Genomic DNA, 11,367 nt, shown 5'->3' on the forward strand with positions numbered 1-11,367 from the left:
TGGGGTAGACACATGAACACCTCTTACCAATGGGCTGGCGAGTGGGGTCTTAGGAACAGTGTATACCGAGGGCATCTCCTGCAAGAGCACTGCCCAGGCCTAGGCCCTTGCATTGCTCGTGCCTGCAGGGTCTTTGTGTCTGGGAACCCACTTGACCAGGCTATCAGGTGGGCTCACAACCCAGAGTTCCCCAGGCAGGGCAGAGGTTGGTGGGACACAGGCCTCAGCCCTGGACTTGGCTTCTTGGTGACGTTCTGGGGGAAGGCAGCCTTGGAGAGCCTTGGCCTTTCTGTTGTGAGTCCCTCCTCATGGCCACCAGGCTGGAGGGCCAGCTCCTTGGGCCAAACCACGTTCCAGCTCCTGGGCCCCCCTCCCAACTTCTGCCTTCTCCAAACTCGTGCCCTCAGACCCAAGGGGCTTGGGGCTGTGCTCTCTGGAGGTGAAGCCATCTGAGAGGGCATGGCTCCTGGGCTAGGCAGACACACCTGGGCAGATGTTTCTGTGACTGACCCAGCACAGGGGCAGTGGGCACATGGTGCTTTCACAGACAGTTGCATGCCCATGTATGCACACCTGGTTGCCTGGTTGGGGCAAGCTGCTCCAGCAACTTGGGTGATGACTGTAAGTCATGGCTCACAGGGCATTGGCATGAGTGGCCTGGGGAGCATGGTGCTCTCCTCTGTGGTGCTGGGTCCCAGAGCGCAGGGGCCTGGGCCTCTGCCCTGTTGTTCCTTCCCATGTGGCTGGGGAATGACATGAGGTAGCCCCATGTTCTTGATTCATAGTTTTGAGGGATTATTGAGTCCGACCCTGCTGAGAGCCAGGCTCTTGTCTTCCTCTGATGAAAGCCTGCCTCCGGGTTGTGCAGGATATGGAGTCGCTGGCTTGCTGTTTGGGGCCGGGTCCTGAGCTCGGTGGATGCCGGGTGGACATGGCTGCCATGATCTGGGAAGAGGGCCCTGTGCTTGGCCTCTGCTTCCCATCCCGGGCTGGTACCAGGCAGAGCCCTGCCCCCTAGTGCCATACCAACAGGATCCCTCACATGCCCACCACTACTCTGGATTCCCATGATCCTGTCCTCTCTGATCAAACTCTCTGTCACCCCACAGGCCCCCCAAGGATGGCAGACAAGGTGATCCCACGGCAAGTGGCTCAGCTAGGCCGCACCTTGCGTCCGCAGTGCCCTGTGGAGGGTGACCCACCACCACTGACCATGTGGACCAAGGATGGCCGTACGATCCACAGTGGCTGGAGCCGCTTCCGTGTGCTGCCCCAGGGCCTGAAAGTGAAGGAGGTGGAGTCCGAGAATGCTGGCACCTACGTGTGCAAGGCCACCAATGGCTTCGGCAGCCTCAGTGTTAACTACACCCTCATCGTGATGGGTTAGTCAGGGCTCCAACCAGAGATCACCTGGGCAGGGGCAGGGTGCCCTGGGGCCACACCTGGGGCAGGTGAGCCAACACAGCCTTAGGCAGCAAATCACCCACTTGCTGTGCCCACCAGGACCTAGACAGGACCCAGGATGGCCTGACAACGTCACCGCCCCCAGACTGGGTCCCTGAGGTTGCTTTCTTCCTCTGGGGCAGGAGTCCCACTGGAAGCCGGGGCGGGGCTGTGGTCTTGGCAGGGTGCACTCTGGTGTCGGCTGTGACTTTGAGGCTCAGGTTTCCAAGTTCAGAGGGGCTGCCAGGACGAACGGCCTTTCTGTTCTCTTCTGCCCCTGGGGCCTGGGCATTGGGGAATGGACAGGTGTCCCGTCAACACACCCTCCACATGTTGGTACCAAGTGCTTGCGCTTGCCTGCCTGCCCCTATCCAACTCCCTGGGGCGGGGCTCCCAGGAGACAGGCTGGCCCCTTTCAGGGATGAAGGGGCCCAACCCATACTCCCAGCTGCATCTTGGTAGCTTGAGACAGCCTGGGCCTTGGTCTCAGGCTTGGTTGAGGAGGCGGCTGTCACAGCGTGGGCAGAGGGGACATTCCTCCACATGCCCTGCCCCAGCACTGCCCAACATGGGCCCCGAGGGCCTCCTCTGGGTGTGTGATAGGAGCACTGTGGCCATTCCCTCCATCTTTTCAGAGGGGATGATGACCAAGCGGTATGTGGGCCATGTCTGTTTGCTAAGCCCTCGGCCCCTTGATGTGGGCTAAGGTTACTGCAGCTGCCACTGGGCCAGCCCCCCGGTCTTGCAGACCCCCTGGAGCCAGAGGGGGGTGGCAGCCAGCCCTCCAGTCACAGCCCTGCCTGTGGGATCACCTGTTCAGCTGGCCCTGGGTTCTGTCACGTGTGGCCCTGGTCTTTTGCTTGGAAGGCTGTGTTGCAGCCTGGTGGGGACTCCTTGGGACCCCTCACCTGTCCTCCCAATGGGTCCTCCCTGCCTCTGCAGATGACCTCAGCCCAGGCAAGGAGAGTCTAGGGCCTGAGGGCTCCTCTGGGGGCCAGGAGGACCCAGCCAGTCACCAGTGGGGTGAGCATGCATTTAGGGTACCTATCTGTGGGGTGGGGGAGTGGCAGCTATCCGTCCTGGTGCCCCTTGGACCTGTGTCTGCTGACCCTGATGCTGCCCACCCCACGGTGTGGCCCCGCTTCACGCAGCCATCCAAGATGAGGCACCGTGTGATTGCACGGCCAGTGGGCAGCTCTGTGTGGCTAAAGTGTGTGGCCAGTGGGCATCCACGGCCTGACATCATGTGGATGAAGGATGGCCAGGCTTTGACATGCCCAGAGGCCAGTGACCACAGGAAGAAGAAGTGGACACTGAGCCTGAAGAACCTGCGGCCGGAGGACAGCGGCAAGTACACATGCCGAGTGTCGAACCGGGCAGGTGCCATCAATGCCACCTATAAGATGGACATGATCCGTGAGTGTGGGGAGCTGGGGGCCTGGTGGGGCTGGGGACTGGGGCCCAGGAGCCATGCCACAGCTCTGTGTCCCTGTGTAGAGAGGACCCGCTCGAAGCCTGTGCTTACAGGCACACACCCCGTGAACACAACAGTGGACTTTGGGGGGACGACGTCCTTCCAGTGCAAGGTACGCAGCGATGTGAAGCCTGTGATCCAGTGGTTGAAGCGGGTGGAGTATGGTGCTGAGGGCCGCCACAACTCCACCATCGACGTGGGTGGCCAGAAGTTCGTGGTGCTGCCCACAGGTGACGTGTCGTCGCGGCCCGATGGCTCCTACCTCAACAAGCTCCTCATCACACGTGCCCGCCAGGATGATGCAGGCATGTACATCTGCCTGGGCACCAACACCATGGGCTACAGCTTCCGCAGTGCCTTCCTTACTGTGCTGCCAGGTGCGTGGTTGTCCCCCCAGGGCCATGCGGGTCAGGCCATCCCCCACCCCCAGGGCAGGGCAGCCAGGGGTGCTGTCACTGCCACATACACTGTGGACCATCTTAGGTAGACGCTCCCCATTCTTGTGGTGACGTCCTCCCTACTTCCTTTTCTCTGTCTCTCTAGCAGACCCCAAACCGCCAGGGCCACCAGTGGCCCCCATTCCTCAACCACCAGCCTCCCATGGCCTGTGGTCATTGGCATCCCAGCTGGTGCCGTGTTTACCCCGGGCACTGTGCTCCTATAGCTCTGCCAGGCCAGGAAGAAGCCGTGGACCATAGCACCTGCCCCTCCCATGCCTGGGCACCATCCACCAGGGACAACCCGTGACCATGGCGGGGATAAGGACCTGCCTGTGTTGGCTACCCTCAGCCCTGGGCCTGGCATGGGGTTGTGTGAAGAGCTTGGACCCCCAGCCGCCCCCCAGCTCCTGCTGGGGTCAGGCCCAGTTACTGGACCCAAGCTCTACCCCAAACTCTACACGGACATCCACACGCACACACACACGCACTCACACGTGGAAGGCAAAGTCCACCAGCACCAGCACATCCACTACCAGTGCTAGACAGCAGCCACTCTATGGACACCGGAGTGCAGGCTGAGGGCAGACAGGCAGCTGGGTTGAGAGGAGGGGGCTTGGATAGGGACAGAGCACAAGGAGGGGGCCCACCCTGGGGTGCCCTGTATGAAGTAGGGCCCGACACATATGTGTTGTCTGGACACATCTGCATGTGTGGTACAGACGTTTTGCCTGGACACTTGCACATGTTGACCAGACACCAGTGTTGCCAGGATACACATGCACATACACATTCACACACATGCATTGCCTGGATACACATTTGGACTGAGCCACCTCCAGGAAGCTGCGTGCCAGTGACTTGCACCATGCATGTGGCAATGGGCAAGTTGATGAAGGAACCCCCACCCCCGCCCGCCCACCTGTGTCCCAGCCTGGCCTTGGTCATTATTTTTGCCACCTGCTCTGGTGTCCAGAGGCTGGGAGCAGGCGTCAGGCAGCTCCCTGCTCATCCCCACCTGTCTCCCACTGCCAGATTGAAGGGGCCTTGGTAGTTATATTTAAGAAATTAAGATAATATTAATAATGATGATACAGGGCTGGGTCTTGGAATGTGGGCCTCTCCTGGGGCCAGGACCTGCCTGGCCTCACAGCCATGCCGCATGTGCCCACCCTGTGGGGCCAGGCACCCACCACCCCACTGCTGTGGCGGCCCCAGACCTCTGTAGAGTTTGAGATGCAGCCTCGTACATTTAATTTATTTTGTTAAACATAAGAGTGTGCTTCCCTCCCCTCTACATTGGTATTTCTGCCAGTTTAGTGTCTGTGGGGTATAGTATGTGTCTGCATGCATGTGTATGCTCACATGTGCATGCCCGTCTGTACAGAGTAGTCTTGGGGGGGTCCTCACCAAGCCTGAGGCTACAGGGGCTGAGACCTGGGAACTGTCACCAGTGCTTCCAGCTGAGGACTTCTCTGAGTCCCAGGATGTGTTGGGTATGGGGGCCCAGGCCCTGCCGTGTCCCACCCACCTTGGGCATCTGTCTGGAGTGCTACCTGCACCCTGCTGCCTGCACCCCCTCCCCATGCTGTGCAAGCCCCCTGACCCCAAGCATGTGTCCTCAGTTCTTTGGGGGCTTCAGTGGATAGACCCTGAGAACTCAGGTCACCTCTGTCCCCAGCATTCCACCAGAGTCACCTCCCTGCCACTCTGACCAGCAACAGTGTTCCCGTCCACTGGGGAAGCCAAGTGACCTACAGAGGGCTGGGGCTCCCAGCCTCTTGAGGTGTCTTGTGGGCTTGGGCAGAACCCCTGCTGTAAAGTGTGTGAGTCCCCAGAGCTGCGAAGCTGCTGTAGGAGGAGCCCAGGGCCTTTTGGTGTACAGGGCACCCTGCCTGGCAGCGTAGGTGACAAGGGGCCTCTGGGTCACATTAGGAGAGCTCCCCAGCCTGGGCCCTCCACATGCCTCCTCCAGCCTCCCCACCTGTGTCTGAGGAAAGCCCCACAGTGTTGTCCTGACCTTGGGACAACCTGAGTGCTAGATGGCTGCAGAAGCCAGGCAGAGTGGGAGCTTCAGGCAGCTGGTGACCAACAGATGTTTCCCAGACAGGATGGGCCCAGGCTGATGCCTGGCCTCAGTCTGGAGTGGGGGTGGGAGAGGGTGGGAGACTCCGGGGCAGGAGGGCTTCAGGGTTCCCAGGAGGGTGGGGTGGGTGGGCTCCCCTTCCTTCTCCCAGTTTCCAGACCCTTCTTCCTTGCTGCCCTAGCCCAGCTAAGCCCTGGGTCCCTCCATGTCTCCCCTACTCCTGTCTCCAGCCTGACCCTGCCATAGTTGGTGCCTTGTGGACACCTATGGCCCAGGCCTTCCCCACATAGGGTACACTGGCCATCCTGCACTATTTCCAGGATGAAAACGTGTTTCTATCCCCTGCACAGACGGGAGGCCAGGAGGGTTGGGGGCACAGGTCTAGTGTGCTGCACAGAAGTGAAGTAGGCAGGTGCTGGGTGGTGGTGAGAACTCCCCTGTGAAGCCCAGCAGCCCAAGTTCTGGCCCATCAAGGGTGACCCCCCCGCCCCAGCGCTCTTGACTTTCAAGAGGTGTCCACAACCGGCCACAGGTGTCACAGAGTGGGGAGGCCTGAGCCTGGTCCCCAGGGAAGGGGTGGTAGTGTGAGGCAGAGATGAGGGGATGTTGGTGGCCCCAACTTGGGGGCCTGAGGGTCTGAGCGCTGGGCCAGGGCTAGGAGATGGGCCAGGCATTCAGGACAGGAACAGAGAAAACCCAAGATTTAGAACAGGGACACAGGAGGGATGCCCCGCACAGCTGACGTGGCTATGGGACATGGCCTGGGATTAGCTAAGGCAGTGTCTACCGCAGGGGCTACGGTGGGCCTGGGGCTGGGCCGCTGGTGAAGCAGGCTGTTCAGGGTCCATGGGCCTTGGGCAGACAAGGATCCCATGGGCAAGGTATGTATGGAGCTTGGGTCTCCTGAGACGGGGGTGCAGCCCTTCCCAGGGGCTTTTCGGATGTCCTAGAAAACCACAGTGATCAGTCAAGCCCAGCAAAGTTGGGAGGACAAGCCTATGGCTGCTCATCACAAAGAGCCAGTGAGGTGTCCAGGAGGGCTGTGCCCAGCCAGATCCCTCCTGTGTGACCAGCAGATGGTGGTTCCCAGGCAGGCAGGTGTCAGAAGGGGCAGGGAAGGCCATGTCCAGTGGCTGCTGGGATCTACCACACAGGACTGTCTAAGGAAAACAATGTTTTGGGTGCTGACCAGGGGCCCTTGCTGGTCATCACTAGCTTCTCTATTCCTTGAGCCCCTGCAGTGGCTTGGATGAAGTCCCCCTTAGGATGGCGGGGAGCCCAAGAGGGAAACAGGGGATGCTGAGCTCAAGGTCTGGCCTCTGGCCATGTGGCCCACCTGGAGGCACAGCCCCAGGGAAGCACCTGGAGCTGGACACCCTCCACATGCCACAGACCAGCTCTGGGGATACTCTGGGCCACAGCTGGGCTCCAAGCCACAGGCAGGTCCTGCCATGCCCCCAGCCCTCAGGCACCAAAGCGCTGCACTGCTGGAATCGGGGAATGACCATGTTGACAGGCACTGGAGCTGGCTGCCTGACAGGCCCAGGCTTAACCCAGTGCTACATCCTTTCCAGCAGCCCCTTGCCTGGCCCAATGTGGTTCCTGGGATGTCTGGCTCCCAAGGCCAGTCCTGCTGGTGGCACTATCCTTAAGCTTCACCAGCCACCCTAAGCAGGCTGCCCGTAATGCCTGGTCATGCCAGGCATGTGACCCTGCAGGGGAGTGGCCCTCAGTGTGGCTGGGGTATGGTAAGAGAGCTGCAGGAGGGAGTTTGCAGCCAGACTGGGCAAGACGCCCACCCCCCAGGTATCAACCTGGGTTTGCTATAGCCCCGGGTAAAGACTGTGGGAGGGCCCCAAGCCTCAAGGCAGCTGTTTGCCCCACCAGCCCTTGCTGAGATAGTGGCAGCATCTGGCCCAGGGCCGGCAGGTGGTGACAGTTGCCAACAGCTGGCCAAGGGGTGGCACCAGGCTTTTCCCAAGTCAAGGGGGTGGGAGTGGGGGTGGGTAGGTCTGGGCCCTCATAGCTGAAGGGGGAGCTTGACTGTCAGTTCCCATCTGCCTCTAGGGGGCTACCTGGGGCTGGGGCAGGGCTCCCCTTGGGGAGGAGCGAGGTCAGCAGAGCAGATAGAGTGAATGGAGGGGGCAGAGATGGGGTCCCAGCTATTCCCCATGGCAGAGCCACTCTGGTGGGGGGTCAGATGGGCTGTAGCAGGGAGGCTGGGGAGAGGGGCCCACAGGGTCTGGGGTCTGCAGCACCAGGCTGGGGGTGGGCAGTGGGGCTGATCAGCCACGCTCATTTCTAGACACCACTGAGTCCGGCTCTTCCAGCTCCCACTCACCTGGGATGCCCTCAGCTGAGACCCTCCAACCTGCATCACTAGGGACCTCCAAGAATGGGGGGCACCTGGCTGTGGGCAGGACAGTGTTGGAGGAGACTATACGCCCTCCTGGCAGGTTGGGTCAGGGTGGCCACAGATCATGGCCCCATGAATCTCTCAGAGGAGTGGACAGCTTGCCAACCCCACGAGGCCCCATAACCCATGTAGGCCCTGCACTTGGAGGCAGCAAGTGCAGTGGTCAGCTCTGATGGCCAGTGGTCACCTGGTGTAGCCTGTACCTGACTGGGCTCTGGCTCTCAAGTCCTGGGGCTGCCACCCCCCATAAGACCCCAACAGCCACCTGGCCATTGTGACCTCCGTGTCTTCACCTGTGCTCAGGGCACAGACAGGGCAGGGGTATCCACACCTGCCCCAGAGCACACAGCCACCCAGGACCTCAACCTGGCCCAGACCAGGAAGGGTGGGATGGCTGGGGTGGTGCCAGGCTCATAGGCAAATGCTGCTCGTTCACAGCTTTTTCCTCTTTTTTTCTCTTTCTTCCAAAATCCATCCCCTACTGCTGCTTCTGGAGACCCTCCCAGACAGTTGGCATTGGCTGTGCTAGCTGCCCATAAAGCCCCTCTGAAGGCCACAGCCAAACCAATAGTGGGGGTGGGTGGGGGTGTGGGGTTGTGGGGGGGTGGCAGGAGGGCTGTGCTGTGATCTTGGCCCGGTGGGAGGGGACCCCAAGGTGAAGGCCTCCAGCTGTCCTTTGCTGGAGGCTGAGGCCTGAGTCACCCCAGAGCTGTTGGGCTCATACTGGGGTCCATGTGGTGTGGCTATGCCAGTGGCATTGTGGCCACTCTGCTCCACTGGGAGCTGAGACCTGGCTCCATTAGCTCCCTTGGCCCCCTAAAGTCCAACACTGAACACTGAGTACCCTGGATGCTCAGGGCCAAGGAGGCTTGGCCACAGGTACACAGCAGGGAGGGTGGTGGAGGGTGAGGCAGTCCTGGAGGGGCCCAAGCAGGGAGGACCCTGGGCAGGACACCCTTGAGCCAGGAGGCACGGATAGCAAGTGGTAGCTAAGGGCTCGACCCTCAGTTGGTGCCCCTGGGATGTGGAGATTGCCCCCTGGAAGCCGTGGGTCAGACCGTCTGAGGAGCCCATGGGCATTGGCCTGAGGACCCACACTTGACCAGGCACAAACATTGCCCATAGTGTCCTGTGGGGGCAGCAACCAGCCAGGAGCTCTCAGGCCTAGGGCCTGCCTGTGCCCTGAATGCCACACAATACACCCTTTGTTCCCGAGGCCGCCTGGCCTGCAGGCCAAGAGGAAACCTGAGGCTGCCATCCAGCACCCCCGCCCCCGCTGTTCAACAGCCCTGGCCGCCAGGGCCAGCCCAGCAGAGGAGCTGTGGGGCCCTGCTCCATCTGAAGCAGGGGCTGTCTGCCCCTCTGCTCTGCAGCTCAGCACAGGCAGAGCCTCCATGGCTGTTCCATCAGGCTCCCAAATGGTCTGGAGTCTGGAAGGTCAGGGCCCAGGCTTGGGTAGGGTGTGCCACGGAGGCCTCCCCACCCTTCAGGGGCAGAGACAGTCCTGGACCCACCTTTCTTCCTCCCCAGGTGGCCTGGGTGAGGTTCCACCTGCCTGGCCTGGACTTAACCCCAACTCACTCCCCACCACTGCCCCTTCCTCATTCATACCCACCCTTATTGTAGCCCCATCTCCCACCCCACTCTCCTCACCCCCATTCTACTTCACCCTATGTCCCTCCCTATCTGCCCCACTCCTTGTCTTTCCTCCTCTGTCCTCTGGCTCCTTGGCTCCGGACGAGCCCCCGTAGTCATTCCTGGCTCAGGTGAGTGGGAGTGGGTCAGTGTTTGGAAGGGAGGATTCAGCTCCTCACCACTCCCTGGATCCCCTTCCACAGGACGTAGGATGGCCACCCATCTCTGCGCATCCCTCACCAGGTGCCACCAGCCCTAGCACCTCATCCCTTCTCCCCAGTGCAGAGGGCCCAGGCAGGTCTAGAGCACTCTGGAGCCTACCATCTCTGCCACGGATGGGTGTGTGGGTGTCTGTGTCCGTGTGCATGTGTGTGTTCATGCGTGTGTGCTTACATGTGCATGTGCCGCTTATACATGCATGTGCAACCCACTTGTGAGCATGTGTGTGCTTGCATGTTCGTATGTGTACACGTACTGTGGGCACAGGGGGTGCCCTGGGCCCATATCCCATAAGGCTTCTCAGAGGGGGTCTTGGGTGGGGTCTCTCAAGCAAGGGTGCAGCAGGGAGGAGGCATAGGCTGAAAGGCAATCCCTGCAGCTCCTTGGTGCCAGGGTCCTGACCCCTGCTTGGCTTTGACCCAGACAGGTAAGGTCCCCACTGAGACACAGACACTCTGTGGACATGTCACCAGCCGGGAGCACCTGGGCCAACCCTGGGCCTCAGACCTCATTTGGGGTGCTGGACCCTCTGGGATGGCCAGGCCTGAAGCCCACCCAGAAGCTCGCTGAAGCTCAGGTTCAGCCACATGGCCAGGGGCCAGCTGGTACCCAGGGTGGTGCTGTGTGGGGCCTGCCCAAGGAGGAGACGGGCAGCGTGTGGCAGGATCTCTTGGAGTTAGAGGCACCCACTGTGGCTGCAACACTCACCCCGGGCTCTGGCAGGGCCTGGAAAGGAACTAGCTATAGTCTGAGGTAGACAGATGACATGGCTTGGGTCAAAAAGCTGTCAGCAGGGTAGGCAGGGGCAGGGGCCTGGGGCCTGGTGTGGGGTGGGCGTGAGCAGGTCCCCTCCCCACCGCCCCTCCTGTTGGCTGCCATGAACTGTGCCCAGGCCTCCTCTGGAGCAGTTCCTGCAGCAAATGTTGCTCAGGTTGGGGAAGGGCCTCATGGCTAGGGTGAGACTTCCTGGGGGCTGTGCAGACAGACCTGCGGGGAGCCCACCCAGGGAGTCTCCCCAATAGCCTACTCAGTGCCAAGGTTCATGTGACTGCTGCACAAACACCCACCAAGTCCAGTGGGGCCCTTGGCCTCCCAGATGCTCTGTGAGCATGAGGGAGGCTGTACAGCTGAGGCTGGGTCTCTGGTGTTTGCTGCCTGCACTGGGGCTGGGGGTGGGGTAGCCATCCTCCCAGGAACATGGGTAGACACAGGTTTGCCCAGCCTGCTGGGCATAGGGTCTTGCCCCTATCTGGGGCCTGGACCTCCTTTGCCCTCCCAGCTTACGCCACTGTTTGTGGGGTGCTGAGTGGGCTGGTGGAGCTGCACCCCGCCTCCTGCCCCTTGGCTTTGCCCTTCCCACACTTCTCTGTGACCCTGGCCTCCATACCCAGGGCCCACAAGCTGTGGGGGCTTCAGGTGTGTGGGGGATGCAGCAGGCGCTGGCCTCAGGGTGGAGCGGAATCTTGTGGTGTGAGTAAGTGGGAACATCCTGGGCTCAGGTTATAGTTTCCACTGGAAAAACATCCCCATTGTGAATGCTGGCTCCAAGCTTCTTAAAAATTGCAAATATATCCAGTTTCCCAAGCCAGGGCTCAGCAGACTAACGTGGTTGCTTCTGTTGGACCTGCTGTGGGTGCCGGCCAGTGAGCATGGCAGG

At 60.9% G+C, this 11,367-nt stretch overlaps 1 pseudogene; it reads left to right on the top strand.

The window, feature by feature from the left end:
- Positions 1-871: 871 nt before the first annotated feature.
- LOC128573451 (fibroblast growth factor receptor-like 1) lies at positions 872-3,963 on the top strand (annotated as a pseudogene).
- The last annotated feature ends 7,404 nt before the right edge of the window (positions 3,964-11,367 follow it).

This window comes from Nycticebus coucang, chromosome 21 (assembly GCF_027406575.1).
Source record: "Nycticebus coucang isolate mNycCou1 chromosome 21, mNycCou1.pri, whole genome shotgun sequence".
Classification (NCBI taxonomy): domain Eukaryota; kingdom Metazoa; phylum Chordata; class Mammalia; order Primates; family Lorisidae; genus Nycticebus; species Nycticebus coucang.